This window comes from Balaenoptera physalus (genome assembly GCF_965194825.1).
Source record: "Balaenoptera physalus genome assembly, chromosome: 15".
Lineage (NCBI taxonomy): Eukaryota > Metazoa > Chordata > Mammalia > Artiodactyla > Balaenopteridae > Balaenoptera > Balaenoptera physalus.
The window spans coordinates 35674979-35695204 of NC_138894.1; the positions used below are offsets into that span (position 1 = coordinate 35674979).

General features: G+C 37.4%; 1 protein-coding gene and 1 pseudogene across 5 annotated transcripts in view; one reads left to right on the forward strand and one right to left on the reverse strand.

The window, feature by feature from the left end:
* EXOC6B (exocyst complex component 6B) overlaps positions 1–20226 on the forward strand; it is a 722841-nt gene that overhangs the window by 110322 nt on the left and 592293 nt on the right. The gene's annotated exons all lie outside the window — the stretch shown is intronic.
* LOC309643344 (dnaJ homolog subfamily A member 1 pseudogene) lies at positions 1303–18463 on the reverse strand (annotated as a pseudogene). The gene has a single exon. The product of its transcript is annotated as a dnaJ homolog subfamily A member 1 pseudogene (transcript).

The window sequence follows — 20226 nt, forward strand, 5'->3', positions numbered from 1 at the left end:
CTCTTTGGAAATCCCTTTCCTAAGGGAATACACATATTCTTTTCCCATTTCTTCTTTTAATTTCCTTATTGTTATACTTTACGAAGTGGAAAGCTTAAAACTAGTTGATGATAAACCCTGATGGAAATAATCATATCATGTCATTTTTTTTAGTGGTGAAGAAACAAAATTAATCATTGAAAATATACTTTTGCCTTGCTGTGTATATTTTGAGTACAGGAATGAAGGTATCTTGTAAGACAAGTCTTTATTGTGGTTGACAAATTTTTACTAATTTTTCAAAATATAGAAGAGTATAGTACAAAGTTGCTTTTCCTAGGCCTTTGCTTGAGAAATTACTTCCTTTTTGGTGAAAGAGAGGATTCCATGAAGAATATTATTATTTCATTTAATGTGAGATTATCTGGTCTCTCCCCTAATTATCTGAAGAAATTAAGGCCTAGGCCAGGGAAGTGATTTGCTCAAGTTCAGACAGCTTGTAAAGGTCAGATTCTGTAATAGAATTCAGATTAGATTGAGATGAATTTGTCTGCTATGGCACTCAAAGTGTGTAAACTGTTAGCTGTTGGCTGTATTTTTGTCATTTAAAGAAATGATGAAGAAACCTTTCGTGAATTCAGGACTTTTTAATGAACTGATAACCCTTTATTCCTCCTATAGCATTTTTCATCTCAAGTATAGCTCTTATTGCATGTATTACTATCCTATGCTATGGTATATATAAGATCATTGACTAAAGATATCTTACACATTTTAAAATCTTCTGTAGTACTTAAAAAGTAAGGAAAGTAGGAGGGAGAGAAACTACCACATACTTTGTACGTAGTAGGTGTTCAGTAAATATTTGTTTGAATTCATGGATGTTAGAAAAGAGGGAGAGGATATGGTTTATTTCTCACTTATGTGAAGTCCAAAATGATGTTTCTGATTTGTGATGGTTTTCTTTACAATGGTGATTTAAGGAAAGTTTCCATTATATGGCTATGTCATTTTTTTTTTTTTTTTTTTTAAACTTATTTATTTTATTTATTTATGGCTGTGTTGGGTCTTCGTTTCTGTGCGAGGGCTTTCTTTAGTTGCGGCAAGCGGGGTCCACTCTTCATCGCGGTGCGCGGGCCTCTCACTATCGCGGCCTCTCTTTTTGCGGAGCACAGGCTCCAGACGCGCAGGCTCAGTAGTTGTGGCTCACGGGCTCAGTTGCTCCGTGGCATGTGGGATCTTCCCAGACCAGGGCTCGAACCCGTGTCCCCTGCATTGGCAGGCAGATTCTCAACCACTGCGCCACCAGGGAAGCCCGGCTCTGTCATTTTTAATATGGTTTTGAAGATTGCTGCAAAAGGGGAAAGACCAAAGAGTATTGCATGTGGTAGGGCTTTTAAGGGCTAGGCCTGGATGTGACGCATCATCACTTCTTCTCTGATTTCACTGGCCAGAACTTAGTAACGTGGCCATAGCAACCTGTAAGGGATGCTGGGGAATATAATCTCACTCTGTCTAAGAGAAGTACACAGTTTTGGTGAATAGTAGCTAGTCTCTGGCACAGTCTACCCTTTTGTTCATCAAATATCTCTTCACTCTTTTTTTTTTTTTTAAATAAATTTATTTATTTATTTATGGCTGTGTTGGGTCTTCGTTGCTGCGTGTGAGCTTTCTCTAGTTGTGGCAAGTGGGGGCTACTCTTCGTTGCGGTGCGTGGGCTTCTCATTGTGGTGGCTTCTCTTGTTGTAGAGCACGGGCTCTAGGCGCACAGGCTCAGTAGTTGTGGCTCGCAGGCTCAGTAGTTGTGGCACACGGGCTTAGTTGCTCCGCTGCACGTGGGATCGTCCCGGACCAGGGCTCGAGCCCATGTCCCCTGCAGTGGCAGGGGGATTCTTAACCACTGTGCCATCAGGGAATTCCATATCAGTTCACTCTTCCTCTCATCCATAGAACATACTTGTCCCTTCCCTAAGGAATACAACCCAATATTCCATCTAGTTACTACATCCATCTCAAAGTATGATATCTTCCAGGGATGCTCAGTACTCTGCATCAGATCCAGATGTGGCTCTTCAGTGGGCTGATGGCCAGGAACTAAGATAGGTTATCTGCACCTGTGGCCCTCCCACCCTCAGTATACCATGGAGAAGCTAGAACAGAATAGCTACAACAGAAACTTCCATTTAGAAGAGGGAAGAACAGGAGATGTACAGTATTACCTGCTTCATAGCAAATCATGTAATCCTTTTGGGCCATCATTGGGAAATCTTTCTGCCTCAGTAGTAGGGGAACTTCCTTGTCTAGATGTTGATTCTGTGGAAAGAACTCCTTTGCCCATTGTTCTCCTGGGCTCTTGGCTGCATCTTAGTTTTTCTTTCCCTATTTTTTTCTGTGTACATTTCTGAAGTGTGTGCTGGGGAATATACCTTCATTTGAAGATTTTTCTCTCTCTCTCTGTAGATATACACATACATCTACATCTACACTTATATCTACAACCACATTTATATCTCTGTATATCTTTCAGTGCGTCCTTTCTGCTTCTACAAGTTTAGGAGGCCAAGGGTTGTTTTAAGGTTCTGAACAAAGTTTTATTTAGTACAGATTTGTGGGTTTTTGGCATTATAGTTACCTCAAAACTTAGTAGACCTCTGATCTGTCTCTTTCCAATAGGTTCTATTTAGATACCCACTGTTGTTTTCTAAATATAATTTTCAGGAATGATTTTTTTTCTTCTTCCCTGTTTGGGGAGGTAGTAGAGTTGGGAGAGCATAACCCTTGCCTCATGTCTCTTTCTTACTTAGGCCCTACTTGGAGGCTATATGAAATAACGGGTAAGAAAACCATACCTGAATCTAATTTTTGCCTCAGGATTAAGTCACTTTGTTCAAGGAGGTCTTCTTTGGACTTAATTGCTCAAACTTTTACCATCTTTTTCTTTTACTATTTGGGATCTATATGTGTTCAGCTTTCTAACCCTCTGAGGCCCAAGTTTCTGGACTTGTGCTATTCCCTGTAATTTCAGTTTTCAAAGTAGGAAATTCTGTGCTCATCGTTTTTGTGTAAAACCTTGCTAAAAGCAGAAAGCAAATGCCAATATACACTATAACTCTCTCTCTACATTCACTTATAGAGCTACAGACCCAGTAGACATGCGGTGTGCCTTTTCATTTATTACAGGTTCCAGTTTTGCCAGTTGTTTTGCCACAATATCACAGGGCTTTTCAGGCCTTTGACTTGCTAAGTATATATTCTTGCGGCCTACTGCCTGACCTCTAAACTGATGTCATTTATTTTAAGGTTTTTTGTTATGGCAACACCATTCTTCCAGTGCCAGTGCCTGTTTCTTTAAATAACGATGCCTGTTGTAATAGCTAAGCTCTAAAATCTCACCATAGAAATTTTATTTTTCGCTCGTGTGAAGTCCAAAATGGATGTTCCTGGTTGGGTAGCTCTTCTTTAAGTGACTGAAGGGATCCAGGACTCTTCCAACTTGTGGCTCTATCACTTCAACATGTGGCTTTCAGTGTTTCAGCAGTAGAGAAAAAAGTAAATAATGCCTGGAGATTTTTTTTTTATTGACCAGGCTTGTAAGTGATACATACGACTGCTGCCAACATTACATCAGCAGAAGCTTATACACTACAAGCGAGGAGTGGAAATATAGTCTATCTGTGTGACCAGGAGAAAGAGGAAATAGGTTTGGTGAATACCTAGCTAGTCGGCTACAACCTGCTATTACAGAGCTTAGAAAAATACATATTTCCATGTCTCTTGCCTTTTTTTCTTCACAATTTCATCTCTTTGACATTTCTTCCCCATATGTTTGCCTTCTAATTTACTAATCCAGTTTTTAGCATTGTCTATGTCACTATTCAGAACTTTATCATCATCATCAGTATTAGTTCAGCAACTGCAGTTTTGGCCTTAAAAATGTGTTCTTTTCCTTAAAAAAAATTCTAAGTGGCCTTTAGAATCATACAAGAAAACAGATTTGAAAGTATCACTTAATATTGATAGTTGGTCTGGGTCCTTCTGGAAATTATGTAAATGATTGTGCTTTTTCTTGGTGGACATCTCCCGTTTTCTTCTTCCACTTACCCTATCCTGAGTTGCTGCATTGATCCATGGGTGGGCTTTGTCCTTTGTACAATGAAATGATGGAGGCAGTTGGTAGATTGCCTTCTCTTTGGGATATACCAGTTAAACTACCAGAAGGACTCCACCCTAATTAGGGTTTAATGAGCAAATTTGGCTCCAAACTTTTACCTGAGATTATAATCTCAAACCGTTTGTTGTCGAATTTTATCAAGAGATTTGATGCAAAAAATACTATTTGAGGATGATGCAAAAATAGTATTTGAGGATGACCTGAAGGATATGTAGTTTATCCATTTCTCTGTATTCCAAGTATTATATTGTCTCTGGATAAAGCTTTATCTGTAGGAAGCTCTTTGCTTTGATTGCATGTGGTAGGCAGAATTCTAAGATGGTCCCCAGGATTCCTGCCCCCTGGTCTGTGCATCCTGTAAAATCCTCTCCCTTGAGCGTGTGAACCTAATATGTAAGGTGAGAACCTTTAAAAGAGGGTCTAGAGGTCAGATATAAAGTTAGAGAGATTAAAAACTGCAGCAGATGCTTTACTATTGGTCTTGAAGAAACAGAATGCCATGTTTTGGAGGGGGCCACACGGCAGGGAACTGTAGGCAGCCTTGAGTTGCTGAGAGCTATCCCCAGCCGACAGTCAGCAAGAAAATGGGGACCTGAGTCCTACAACCACAAGGAATTGGATTCTGCCAACAGAATGAGTGAATTTAGAAGACTGTGAGCTCCAGATGAAACCACAGACCTGACTGACATCATGATTTCAGCCTGGCGAGACCCTGAGCAGAAGGCCCAGCAAAAACATGTTGAACTCCTGACCCGTGGAAACTTAGATAATAATTGTGTGTAGTTTCAAGTCACTAAGTTTATAGTAGTATGTTACACAGCAGTAGAAAACTAATACATTCTATTATTTTGGTCTTGAATAGAATTACTTTTTACTAAACTGTACATTTTTATTTTAATTTTGCCTTTGGGTCTAGGAAACAATGGTATAGTCAGTCTGGTTTAAAAGGTGTCAAGCTAGAAGTTTCTTAGTCTTTCACTTGTCTTCCAATATACAATATCTGGGAAGCTGCAGAAAAGTAAGAAAAATGTATAAGTATGAAAACTAGGATAGAAGTTCAATCATACAGCAGAATCTGAGGAGGAATTTAAAAATTGTCCATTCTACTGTGTAGTACCATATCGAATTTTAAGTCAAGTGGTCTTATTTTACAAAAAAACGTTTCATGTTCCTGTATATATCTTTTTAACATGGTATTGGAATGAAATCATTTAATGGACCCACCTATGAGTCTGCCATGGGAAGCAGAGCCATAGGTAAAGCAAGTAGAAAAACCCTCCCTTTTATCCTATCCCATTTTCTGTGTTGATATTCTTACAGTGTGCTTCCAAAATACTGTGTATGTCTTATTTTGGAATAATCAGTTTAGCTTGAACTGTTTTATAAAAAATCTCTAAAGTAGTTCTTTGTTAATTGTCTGCTGTTTTTTAGTTCTCTTTTTGAAATTGATTTCTGTAATTCACTTGTTATGGAATTGATTTGTGCAGGAGGGAAGTTCTGTATTTGTTATTTTGGTTAGTTTGCCTTAGGCTTTGTGGGACTAAATAACATTTGTAAGGTAAACATTCTTGGCTAGGTTGATTTCTATGTGGGGCCCTTTAACAAAGGGCAGGATTTACTTACTTTTAAATTTCTAACTTGGCTTTGCCAAATTATATAGGTTATATGACTGATGCTTAGAAAAGGAACTGGTTGCTTATAAAAGAAATGGAAGGCTCCCCAGGCATTCTTCCTTTAGTAACTAGTTTTAAAGAAACTGCTCCTTGGGTGAGATTAGCTGTCACCATGGTTCTGTCAGCCCTTGACTTTCTTTGATTAAGTCTTGACTGGAGCAAAATGTGCTGTTTTATTTATGGTGTAGAACATCTTTGACTTAGATCAGGCATAGTACTACCAACTGAGTTCACATAGGCCATGTAATGACTGCCAAGTAAAAGCAGTATTGCTGTTGAAATCTCTTTTGTGCTGGATGCTATGCAGAACTTCCACAGAATATGGCCTTTGGAGTCAAAGAAGTTGATGCTCACTTGTTTTGGTGTTCCTGGATTTACTTTTTATTTTCTTTTCTTCTTGATTTTGGTATTTTTGTGTTTGTACTAATTCTTGCCCCTTATTCTTTGATGATATGGATGGCCTGCGGGTAAGGTGGGGGAATGTGAGAGCTGTGTTATATGGGATTCTTGAAGTAGGCAACAATCAGAGTAGCTTATGATAGATAGTACAATTTTAGAATCTGAGCTTATGATAGATAGTACAATTTTAGAATCTGAAGAGGATAGTAGGGATTTAGTTTACTGTTCAGTAATATGATAGTTAACAGAATAGACTTTGGAGTTTGGGTTAGACTCCTAGATTTGTCATTTGTTAGCTGTATGACAGTGGGCAAGTTACTAAACATCACATTCAGTCTTCACAACTCTATAGTTGGAATTTTTAATCTTCTTTGCAAAGATGTGGAAATATTTAGGGAAATCAAGTACTTAGCTTAGTCCCAGGCTTATAATACATGTTAAATTAAAAGAAAAAAAAAAAAAGAACCATCCTAGATGAATGGTGAATGTAAATAGATTCTAAGAGTATGGAGAAGGAGAAGATTAAAATTAGAGTTAAACTTGATGATTGAACTACTTTTAATTTTATTCCTAAAATTCAATTTTCTGTGGCAATTTTCAGCCTTGAATTAGATCTCATTTTTAATCATTTTTTTCTCCTTACCATAAAAATTATTTCTACTGTATACACTTCTAAAATATTTTGAACCTGATTTCAGTTAAAAAGATGACAATTAAATTCAAAAGACCAATGACCCTTGATTCATGTTGAGTGAAAGAAGAAGGAGAATTTATCCCTTAAATCTAATTTGACGGCAATATTACAGTTTGCTTTTGAGTTTTCTTCAGGATAAAAAGGAAACTATATGGTGTGTGTATATATAATAAACATATTATTTATTTGCTTTGGCGAAGCAAAGCACACCAGCTTATCAGGAGAAATTTTCTTGTTATTAAATTTTAAGAGAAAATTGTCATATGGGTTCTCAATATAATTTGTGAACATCGATTTTTAGTGTGCTCATCCTAAAATAGACCATTACTTTAGAGGAACAGCAGCTATTGCAATACTTACACCATCTCTCGCAAATATACTACATATATGCATATATATATATGTATATATGTATATATGTTTCAGTTATTTTAAGATTAAATTCTTTTGAGAATATTCCTTTTACTGATCCTTGGCTTGTACTAGAAAGCAGTAACACTTAATTTAAAACAATATGGTATCATAAGAATAAACTGCTGAGTAGAACAGGATACAAGTACAGAAATTGACCCAAATGTATAGTATAAGAATTTAATAAGTGATAAAGGTAGTGTTATACAAGAGGCATGGACCCACACAAATTAGTATTAATGCCATGTAGGTATAAAGTAACTTTTCCTCAGTAAACCTTATAGGCAGAAAGGTCAGAACAGTGCATGAGAATACCATCTTCCTGTCATTTTGTGGAGGGACCTGATGGGTTCAACTTTGCTGTATAAACAGTGGGACATGCCTCAGGAGAAGGACCCTGCTCTTGTAATATTGATAGGGAAGCTGGGAGAAGGGCAAGAACATCTAGTCAGTATATACTAGGTGGATCCTTGCTGGTCAGAGAAATGACTTGGCTAGGGGAATTCTATCAATGCCTCTTAGATTAGCTAAAGAGACTTAGTATTCTTCAGATGAGCTGACTCAGTCTACTGAACCAGTTCATTGCTAAGCTTTGAGAATGGGGAAGGTAGAGAGCCACTAGGGCCCTCCAAGGTAGCATCTCATGGCACTAGGGAACGCCATTAGCATGATTGCTGCTTTACTTATCTGTCTTCCCAACCAGTTTATGGTCTTTGTAAGGACAGAGGTGTGTTTTTTACCTTTATATCTTCAGCACCTTGCTAGCATAGTGCTTGGTCACAGTAGATAGTTAATAAATCAATTAATTACTCTTAATTGTGTATTTAATTAAATTTAATGTACCTACACCTTCACATTTTTCAGGAAAAGCCATCCTTTTTTTAATATTCTAAGGTATATCCTCTTATTCCAATTATTTTCTTAAGTATATGAAAGTATTAAAATTGCACTTTGAATGGATTTTGAAACTATCTGAAAATACTGTGGAGGTACTAAGAAGTGATCAAATTAGCTTCTTGTTAAAGATAGTGGGTCGAACACATATATTTCTATCTTCCACCTCTCTAAACTCATAAAAACAACAGCTAAGGGAATTTTAAAAAAAATCACGAGCTCCCAAACATAAAGACTATAGGAGAGCAGGTGATAGCAACATTTTTTGGAAATTGGAAAGTAAAAAGATGTGTGATAATTGTCCTGACATATCCAAGAAAACTCAGTCCTAAACCAGTAGTAGAAGAAACTGAGAACAACACAGTTTTTAGTGTTTTGCAGAACCCCTATGTTTAAGAAATTGCTGGCATCAGGGAAAGGGGGTAAAATTGATGCCCAAACAGAAAGATTGGTTGAATGTCTATTTCAGAACCAGTTAGACATCTGGATTCCTTCCCCGCTTTTTCCTATCAGTTAACTACCTGATCCCAACTCTAGCTGAAGATCAGAGAACAATAGACACAAACTGAAAACAGTGAAAGTTTATATACTAAATACTGAGATTTATCCTAAATCTCACAGCCCTCTTTTCTGATTTGGTTCCCAGAACCAGGCTTATACCCTTCAGGTGTGAGATTGGAAGGTAATCTGAATACTCTGAATAATATGATTAGCCCAAGAGAAGTATCCTAAAGATATGTCCACTGAGTAGTCCCCAGTAAAAAGGGCAAGTCAGATCACTTTGAAGACCACAGTAGACTAGACTGATGTACATTCAGTCAGCTTTTTAGTTTCCCAATTTAAAATTTGAGCAGATGGCTAAGGATCACCAGATATTTGAGAAAAGATTCTAACATGTAAGTAGAGTCAGAACAAACACGTACAAAGAAGCAACTTGGAGAAGATAGGGACTATGCAGGAAGAGGAAAACCTAAAAGGCAAAACAAGCCAAACTATCATCAGTAGCATTAGAAAGATAAGAGAAAGTAAATTACATGTAAAAAGCATGATCAGAATGCTGCATTAAAGGAGAAGTTCAGAGAACAAAAAGAATGTTTAGAAATTAAAAATATGATAGCAGGAAACACTTAAAGGAGGGTTTGGAAAATAAAGTTAAAAAGATATTCCAGAGAGAAGAGTAAAAAGAAAAAGAGATAGAACATGGGCAATAGAAAAGATATAAGAATATTAAGGGGCAGTCTAGGTGATCCAGCATTTGAATACTAAGCATTCTAGAAAAATAAAGCAAAAATGAAGGGAAGGAATTCATCATAGAAATAATATGGGAAAATTTCCCAAAATTCTAAGACATGAACATGCAGATTAAAGGACCCACCAAGTATCCAACAAAAGGGATGAAAAGAGACTTATATCAAGGCATATTGTGAATTTTCAGAAGCCAGAGGACAAAGTGAAAATCCTAAATGTCTTTAGAGGTTAAAAACAGTATCTTAAATGGCTTGGCTATGTGTTGCATTTATACAGTTATAATAATTAAATGCTAAAAGTTAATATAGGTAATTAATCCATTGGTTTATCTCTGTTGTAGAGGGATACGTGAATGGACACTGCACAGATATTTGGTGCTGGTGTGTTAAGAATGTGAAAGAGACCTTAAACTCCCATCTTTCATGGTGGAAAGTCAATAGATAATGCTTAGAACTAAAGAACCCCACAATAGCCAAAAGGCAGAAACAACCCTAGTGTCCATTGATGGATGGATAAACAAAATGTGGTATATACATATAATGGAATATTATTTAGCCTTAAAAAAGGAAATTTGGACACATGCTGCAACATGGATGAACCTTGAAGACATTATGCTAAGTGAAATAAGCCAGGCATGAAAGGACAAATATTGTATAGTTCCACTTATCTGAGGTTCCTGAAGTAGTCAAATTCATAAAGACAGAAGGTAGAATGATGGTTTCCAGGTGCTAGCGGTAAAAGGGATGAGGAGTTAGTGTTTAATGGGTACAGAGTTTCAGCTGGGGAAGATGAAGAAGTTCTGAAGATGGGTGGTGGTGATGGTTGTACAACAAGGTGAATGTACCTAATGCCACAGAACTGTACAGTTAAAAATGGTTAAAATGGAAAATTTTATGTCATAAATTTTACCACAATTAAAAAAACCTAAAGAAATAAGCAGTAGCACACATAAGCATGGTATGTAGAGATAAAGATGTAAGCATCAAAAGAGTGGTTGCTTCTGGGGAGCAGGATTTGGGGAGAAAGAGGAGAGGAGAAAACGGTTGTTTCTCATAATAAACTCTTTATGTATAACTTAACTATGCATAGTTTTGCATGTATAACTTAGGGAAGATATATTGAACAAAAAAAAAAAAGAAAAGAAACTTAAGTCAGATTAGGTGTATGTGTATAACATGGGATTTGTTGGTGGACTGGATATGAGGTAGTAAATGTTCCAACTCTCAGGGTACAGAGGAAGCGTTCCCTTATTTAAGGGACTGTTTATACCTATCTATGGCATTATTGATTTTCTTTTCTGCTTTATGTGGGTAATTGAGGAGTCTCCAGTCTTCAGATTCATAGCTGTAACAAGGTGGGAAAGGAATTATGTGTTAGTTGTAAGCTAAACTGAGGTCCATTCAAATCTCTGCTGTGTTGTGTGCCTTATTAAAGAAGTGAACAGATAAATTTGATATAATGGGCAACAAAGCCAATTAGAAAAAATATATAAAAATCTTGAAAGTGATGATAAAGTTTGCAAATTTGTGATAACCAGAATGTTCTCTTTCCCTTGCCTTGAATTTTTAAGTTAAATATTTACCATTGTTCAGAAGAGAATATGAGTTCTTCAATACCTTCCTTTGGTTGCAAAATGTCACACTACCTCACCCCTGCCACTGTTGCAGGTTCACACTCGTTTCATACTTGGGCATGTGTTCTGATGAGTGAGTAGTCCCTGTGCTGCTGCAGGAGAAGATGGGGAAAGAGGGAGTTAAAAGAGCAGTGAAGGAAAGTAGTGCTGATAGGCTAGCCTACATATAATTTGACTTGGCCTCAGAGTTTTGTGGGAGAGAGCCAGTGTTAACTTTCTGTTAAATTTACAATAAAGGAAAATGACCTACACTATGAAGTTTTTCTTCGGTGGTTCGTACAGTAACTGAACTTTATTCCATTACAATATCCTGGGATTTACTATAGCCTCCAAGTATCATGAATAATTGTACCACACTAATGTGGAAATGAAGTTCAGGTCACTGAACTCACATTTGACTTGAACTTGAGACCAGCATTTTAGATCTAACTTATGAGGTGGAAATGAATTGATCTTATTGACATAAATAAGATGCTACCTGTTTGATTTTTTATTATATAATTTAGCCTCTGAAATATGCAAGGATATGAAAGGTTATTTAAAATAATGCCTTAAATATAATATGTAAATATACAGCTTAAGTGCTGTTAAATATTACTATACAGGGGGCCAAGAACAACCACTTTATTGTCTTTATTATCAGATTAAGTTTATTATTATTTTTTAAAAAGCCTTTATTTATTTTCAAAATTTATTTATTTATTTTTTGCTGCATTGGGTCTTTGTTGCTGCGCACGGGCTTTCTCTAGTTGGGGTGAGCGGGTGCTACTCTTTGTTGTGGTGAGCGTGCTTCTCATTGCGGTGGCTTCTCTAGTTGCGGAGCAGGGCTCCAGGCATGTGGGCTTCAGTAGTTGTGGTGCGTGGGCTCAGCAGTTGTGGTTTGCGGGCTCTAGAGCGCAGGCTCAGTCGTTGTGGCACATAGGCTTAGTTGTTCCGTGGCATGTGGGATCTTCCTAGACCAGGGCTTGAACCCGTGTCCCCTGCATTGGCAGGCAGATTCTTAACCACTGCACCACCAGGGAAGCCCCAAACCTTTATTTATTTGCTTACTTATTTTTGGCCGCACAGCACAGCTTGCCCAGGCCCTTGGCAGTAGAAGCGCGGAGTCCTAACCACTGGACCACCAGGGAATTCCCATTATCAGATTAAGTTTAGATCTGGTCAGACACAGCCTCTCTCTGCCTTTCTAAATGATGAATGGAAGCAAGATGTATTTTCATCTCATTGGAATGAACTGTTAAAGTTTATGTTTAATAGGTAGTGATCTCTCATTACAGGTCGGAATGAACTAGTATTCTTTTTTTTTTTTTGCTTTGTAATCAGTGTATTAAGGAGACATTCATACATTTCAAGAATTGCTTAATTCTGATATCCAGATTTAAGCTTGTGAGCATATGCCTTTAAACATACAATTAAAGCTATTCATAATTTGCTATACTACCAACATTAAATTACAGTTTCTTTGGAGCATAAGTTAAACGGTTTAAAGTAAGCCTGTAATATACCTGCAAAACACCTTCCTAACTCATACATGCAAATTACTTCTTCATGTAAAGGTCTCATCACTCCAGCCTCTAAGTTACCCTGCTCCAGAAGTCACTACTGTAAGGCTTACTGTGGTCCAAAGAGAAGGAAAAAAAAAAAGTAACCAGGACCAATAACTAGATATATTAAAAAAAGATGGCCCAGCAGAAGGCAATGCAGTTCTACAAATGCAAGCCCTCAAGAAGCAGCATGTTATATGATAAACCCCTTCTTTAGAAAGGTATCATTTCTATCACTGATACCACAGGCTAAATTAAATTATATAGCGTGCCATCTTCAGTAACAGTTGAGGCAATAGAGTAAATGCAGAGGCATCACAATGAATCCCACTTAATACCACTAGACAGACCAACACTTCTCTACAAATTCTTTGACTGCCAGTTAAATACAGTTTTAACTTCATGGCTGAACAATTAAGGGTCATACACTGAAGTCAATACATATACCTGGCATTTCAGTCTAAGCTATTCCATGTACATAGCTGAAATCAGTTACAAAGTATGGCCTAACAAATGCTAGGGGAAATATTTTAAAGTAGTTTTTACAAGTATTAAACTTATCTTGCACACTGAAGTCATCATACATACAGGGCAAAGTCAGCACTTTTATATTGGAGTTTATTCTTCATTTAACTTCTAAAACACTACTATAGTTGAATATTAAAACAAACAATAGCAAGTAGTGAGCATATTATGATTATAGTCCTTCACTCAATCACTGCTGCAAATAAAATGCCGGCAGTGAGTGTTATTCACTGGCCCCATTAGGAGGTCTGACACTGAACACCACCCCGAGGATGATGTTCATCATGCTCGTATGCTTCTCCATCGTAATGGCGCCGTCTTTCCTGAATCGGATCAAAGTCCACTAGTTCTCCCTGGTCCATTTCATCAGTCTCTTCCACTTCCTTCCTCTCAGGTTGGAGTTTTTCCAGCAAAGAGAGTTTATCAGGGGAGAGAAAGCCATTCTCAGGAAAGTTTACCTTAAATTCATTGATTATGAGACCCCTTTAATATGGTCTACGATAAATTGGCATGCCTTCATTTAGCACACACTTGATATCTCCACGCTCGACAATCTGACCTGGATGAGAAGTGATGACTATGGTGCGGTTGTCAAGAGTAGATATTGGCTTTTGGAAGCCACACAGTGCCTCAGCCAGCTGTATGTCCATACACATGAAAAGGTCTTCTCCTCGTCGAGTAAAAACAGCATGGTCCTTCTGATCTAAAATGATGATAATATCTCCTGGCTCCAGTCCTGGTTCTTGGTCTCCTTCACCATGGAATGTTATCTTCTGGCCATCTTTCATGCCTTTGTCAATATGAACTTCTAGAATTTTCTTCTCTCAAACTATCTTCCTTCCATTGCAGCTTTTACATCTCTCTTTAGGACTGATCTGCTCCCCATGGCCCTGGCACTCCATGCAGACAGACTGAATTTGCTGAACCATTCCAGGTCCTATTTGATGAATTCTTATTTGCATTCCAGTACCTCGGCAATTGGGACAGCACTTTACTGCTCCTTTCTTAGCACCTCGGCCTTCACATTTGTCACAAATCACATTCTTTTGCAGAGCTAGTTTTCTTGTTGCACCATTATATAAATCTTCTAAGGTTACTGTGAGTTGATGCACAACATTTTTACCTCTCCTTTCTCTTTGCATCCTGCCTCTTCCTCCAAAAAACATATCAAAGATGTCCATGGGAGAGCCCAAACCGCCACCTGCCCCACCTTCTTTAATTGCCTGCTCTCCTCCTTTTCATACAGTTCCCTTTTCTTTGCATCAGAGAGCACTTCGTAAGCTTGAGAAATCTGTTTAAACTTCTCTCCTTCATTTGGATTCTTATCAGGGTGGATACTTCAAGGCCAGTTTCCTGTAAGTCTTTTTCAGTTCTTCTTGGGTGGCATTGCGTTTGACCCCCAAAACATCATAATAAGTGGTTTCTTTCACCATTTTCTACAGCCAGTGAGATGAGTGGGCCGATGCCGGTGTGGGGGGGCGGGAAGGAGCGCGTTGCTGTGCGCAGCTCGGGCAGCCGCCATTCCTCTGCATTTTCGCAGAGCGTTCTTGAACTAGTGTTCTTGTATTATATCTAATTATAAAGTTACTATCTTACTCTGCTTGTGTATGGATGATGTTTTCTCAAGTCAGCTATAACAACTGCATGATTGAAATATGGAATATATATTTTAAAGCAAAGACTTGATTCTCTTTTACTTGCATCTCTTCATATGGTTGGGGTCCCCCCCTCCATTTCCTTTCCTTTTTCTTCTCTTATTTTTTTCCTATTTATTTCTCTCTTTTTTTCTCTCTCTCTCTCTTTCTCTTCCTCTGTTTCCCTCTCTCTTAGTTCTAGAAATCCTACTTGTAAGACCTGAGAATTCAGCTTCATCTTGAGCAGCCTTACATGCTGACCACCCCAACTGGGAATCTTTATTTTAAAAAGTCAGCCATGACATAAGATCTGAAACCATAATAAAGTTTAAATCAGGTTTGAGAATCATGGTATTTGCTCTCTATTATGTATATGTTTAGCTGTGTGGATAATGGTTCTTTGGTCTAAAGAACAGTTCCAAGTTTGACATTTTTAAAGGGTTTAAATTCAAGGATAAGAACTCATCAGTTCTGGTTCTTCCCAGATCCCAGATTTTCTTGATGTTCTGATATGCTTTCACTATTAATTCTAATTAGATTCTAATATCTAATCTTATATTAACACAGTGAATGTACAAAGCAAACAAGGACACTAAGGACATGTTTTAAAATGGTTGTTAAGTCTTGCATATTTTTACTTAAATGTGATTAATCCTTGGGCCCTGCCTACAGATAGTAATTTATTCTACTGTTTGAACTGCATCTTAAATTTGGCGAATGCTTTCTCACATTTCGTGCTTCTTTACCCTAAGTTTAGATCTGTTTAATATAATTTTATAAAATAGATCTCATAGAGATCTGGTCATTTCAACTGTCTTTTATTTTTTAATGCTTTCATTGGGCTAGCAGGGATCATTAATACCCAAGAAAATTGGTCTCATGTAATTGACTATAAAAATTACTGTAACATTTTATAAGTAGGAGAATTATGAGTTATAAAATGTTATAATCAAAGAGGCATTAGCACCAATCAAAGCTACTTTTACTTTAAAAGATTGAGTTTGATTATATTGGTTATAAGAACACTTAGAGATAGTGGTCTAAGAATGTAGACCCTTAAATAGGAGAAAGGAGACTGGATCCATTGCTGACTCTCTCAAGGCCCATAGGCATTTACTTATTATCAACTTGGCTTGCACTAATTGCAGACAAGGAGAGGTGGTGCCTTACCTTATCTTTGTCATGCAGTTATAGTGATAATAGAGAATACAGAGCAGCAGTCAACTGTCTTTGTAATAATTTTTAGAGAACATTAGCTCATATCCATTCCTAGTCACGTCTTTCTTGTAGAAAAAATTTTTTGTAGTGTCTTCAATATTAAAGAACATAGGTTTGGAGTCAAGAAAGCTGGGTTGAAACTTCTCACTTATAATGGGCAAAACACTTAATCTAAGCCTTATTTTCCTCTTTTATTAATGTGTCAAATAAGATCATGTATGTAAAGTACTTAGACACATAGTAGGCACTTAATAAATATGGCATTTTTGGATGTTTTTGTTTTGAGATCTATGTGATTTAATCAGGCAAGTAGTCTTCAGTTGGGGTAGCTTGGGTATTGATAGCTTAATACCAGCTGTCTTTCTGCCTCTCCATCTTCTTATTAAATGATTGCAACTACATTTTTTTCATGAGTAGTTTTAAACAAACTGATTTGGGAAAGCATGAGCCACTACTTTTAGAGGGAAAAAAATTTTTTTAACCTGAAGGTTTTCCTTATTTTTTTCAGGCTTCAGTGTTAAGAAATGCAGGGTTTTTGTTTGTTTGTTTTGTTTTTTGTACTATATTGCAATAATTGCTTTAATGTCAGTGAGAAACCAAACCTTACATCTGCTTAAATGGGCAATTCAGACCATAGAAATTAGTGAGACTTAAATGGATATCTTTATTTTGTTGATGGAAATTGTATTTTGGGTTCTTAGTCTTTCTACAGTCTCTTGAAGTAACTTCACTATGCATGTGGTGATTGTGTTTCTCAGTTACTAGATTGAGCTATACTCTGAGCTCAGTGTATTTTCTCATCTCCTGTGCTGATGCTTCTTGGTATGAAGAAGTCAGTTTACTGGTATGCTGTACTTTCCTTTTGACAATTCTAGACGCCTGCCACGTGTGCAGAGTGTAGTGGAGCCAAGTTTGAGGTTTGGACTTAGAGCCCTCCCCAAATCCCCGTGGTGTGCCCTTTGACCTGGGGGATAGTTCTTACTGGCCCTGGAGAAATCCAGTTGAGAATTCCTAGGATTGTTGTGCTCTCAGTGAGTGCTTTATTCTTGTCCTCTGCCAGATGTTTTCTTTACTGAGCAAAAAAACTCCATGAAAATAATGGTAAGGGAACTGGTATGTGAGGAAATAAAAAGAAAGGAAGAAAAAGAAATATTCAAACATATTCAGCAGGGCCAGAGATGTGGACCTAAGGATGTTCTAGAACAAGAGGAATCTATTTTCTCACGTCCTTCTAGATCTCCCTGCTAAAAAGTTTTAGCAAGTAAACCTAGAGTAGCTTTAAAATTAAAAATATTTACATACAATATATCTTTTTTTTTTGGTGTCCATAAGTTTTTAAACATGCATAGATTCAGGTAAACACCACCACAAACAGAACAATTGCATCACCTCCCCAAATTCCTTTGTGCTACCCCTTTGTAGTCAAACCTTCTCTCTATTCCTAACCCCTGGCCATTGATCATGAAGTTTATCAAAAGTATAGGTTGGGAAGCACATTGAACAGGTAATGAGGACTACCAGAAACTTCAATTAATTAATTATTGCTAATTATTATCTCACTGATTGAGAATGTGGCATTTCTCTTTTTCCCTCTTGTTTAGGATCTCAACAGAGAAATGTACCCCAAACTAAAAATGCAGAAAAATTAAATTTTTGCAATTGAATAGTGACAGATGACCACCTAAGTTGTTGCTTTTTTAGGTCTATGTGATTCTAAGCTTTAGAGGTTTTATGACCTTTGAACCTGACTGTACTGGGATGGATTCTTTCTGTCTTCATTAGGAGGTGAATGGATAAATGACTGCACCAAGATGACTAGGGAATAAAACTCTGGACTGGGAAGTATGGGAAGTGGTTAGATCATTAGACGTGAATTTTTCACTCATAGACTCTTTTCTTCGTTGTTCTTTGTGAGAGGCTATTGAACAAAGCAGTGGCAAGAGTTTATATACTGTGAGCCGGAAGTTTTCAACTGACTACATTTTATTTGTTTTGAAAGCTTGCAAAAAAGTTGTTTTGTTGACAAGTTCAGGCTACTTTACCTTCCTGACATAATTTTCTAATTGCACATCTACAGCAAATTTAGAACAGCTTTCAATTATTACTTTGTGTGTGCATGCAGAGGAGAAAATGCTCTGCAGATTGGGGCAGTTGTCTGGGGGGAAAGAAAAGGCCTTGTCATGTTGTAGTGCCTACTTGCACGTGTGTGTTTGCTTAAACTCAGAAGTCAGCCAACCATTGAGCCCTCTAGTGTGGTTAGCTATTAAAACAGAACAGTGATAATGGATCTTTATATAAATGTTTAAGTATTTGGAAATTTTTAAAATTGAGAAAATTCTGTTTTACAAATCAGGGTGGGCTGTCAGGGGAGATGATTACATCCTATACCAGTTGAGATGTTAATGAGATTGGGAAGGAAGTAGGGAATTTAAGAGCCCTTATTTTTTTTTTTTTTTTAACATCTTTATTGAAGTATAATTGCCTTACAATGGTGTGTTAGCTTCTGCTTTATAACAAAGTGAATCAGTTATACATATACAATATGTTCCCATTTCTCTTCCCTCTTGCATCTCCCTCCCTCCCACCCTCCCCATCCCATCCCTCTAGATGGTCACAAAGCACCGAGCTGATCTCCCTGTGCTATGCGGCTGCTTCCCACTAGTTATCTATTTTACATTTGGTAGTGTATATATGTCCATGACACTCTCTTACCCTGTCACATCTCACCCCACCCCCTCCCCATATCCTCAAGTCCATTCTCTAGTAGGTCTGTGTCTTTATTCCCGTCTTGCCACTAGGTTCTTCATGGCCTTTTTTTTTTTTTTTTTTTCTCTTTTTTTTTTTTTTTTTCCCCTTAGATTCCGTATATATGTGTTAGCATACTGTATTTGTTTTTCTCTTTCTGACTTACTTCACTCTGTATGACAGACTCTAACTCCATCCACCTCATTACAAATACCTCCATTTCATTTCTTTTTATGGCTGAGTAATATTCCATTGTATATATGTGCCACATCTTCTTTATCCATTCATCTGTCGATGGACATTTAGATTGCTTCCATGTCCTGGCTATTGTAAATAGAGCTGCAATGAACATTTTGGTACATGACTCTTTTTGACCTATGGTTTTCTCAGGGTATATGCCCAGTAGTGGGATTGCTGGGTCGTATGGTAGTTCTATTTGTAGTTTTTTAAGGAACCTCCATACTGTTCTCCATAGTGGCTGTATCAATTTACATTCCCACCAACAGTGCAAGAGTGTTCCCTTTCCTCCACACCCTCTCCAGCATTTATTGTTTCTAGATTTTTTGATGATGGCCATTCTGACCGGAGTGAGATGATATCTCATTGTAGTTTTGATTTGCATTTCTCTAATGATTAATGATGTTGAGCATTCTTTCATGTGTCTGTAGGCCATCTGTATATCTTCTTTGGAGAAATGTCTATTTAGGTCTTCGGCCCATTTTTGGATTGGGTTGTTCGTTTTTTTGTTATTGAGCTGCATGAGCTGCTTGTAAATCTTGGAGATTAATCCTTTGTCAGTTGCTTCATTTGCAAATATTTTCTCCCATTCTGATGGTTGTCTTTTGGTCTTGTTTATGGTTTCCTTTGCTGTGCAAAAGCTTTTAAGTTTCATTAGGTCCCATTTGTTTATTTGTGTTCTTATTTCCATTTCTCTGGGAGCTGGGTCAAAAAGAATCTTGCTGTGATGTATGTCATAGAGTGTTCTGCCTATGTTTTCCTCTAAGAGTTTGATAGTGTCTGCCCTTACACTTAGGTCTTTAATCCATTTTGAGTTTATTTTTGTGCATGGTGTCAGGGAGTGTTCTATTTTCATACTTTTACATGTACCTGTCCAATTTTCCCAGCACCACTTATTGAAGAGGCTGTCTTTTCTCCACTGTATATGCTTGCCTCCTTTATCAAAAATAAGGTGCCCATATGTGTGTGGGTTTATCTCTGGGCTTTCTATCCTGTTCCATTGATCTATATTTCTGTTTTTGTGCCAGTACCAAACTGTCTTGATTACTGAAGCTTTGTAATATAGTCTGAAGTCAGGGAGCCTGATTCCCCCAGCTCCATTTTTCGTTCTCAAGATTGCTTTGGCTATTCGGGGTCTTTTGTGTTTCCATACAAATTGTGAAATTTTTTGTTCTAGTTCTGTGAAAAATGCCAGTGGTAGTTTGATAGGGATTGCATTGA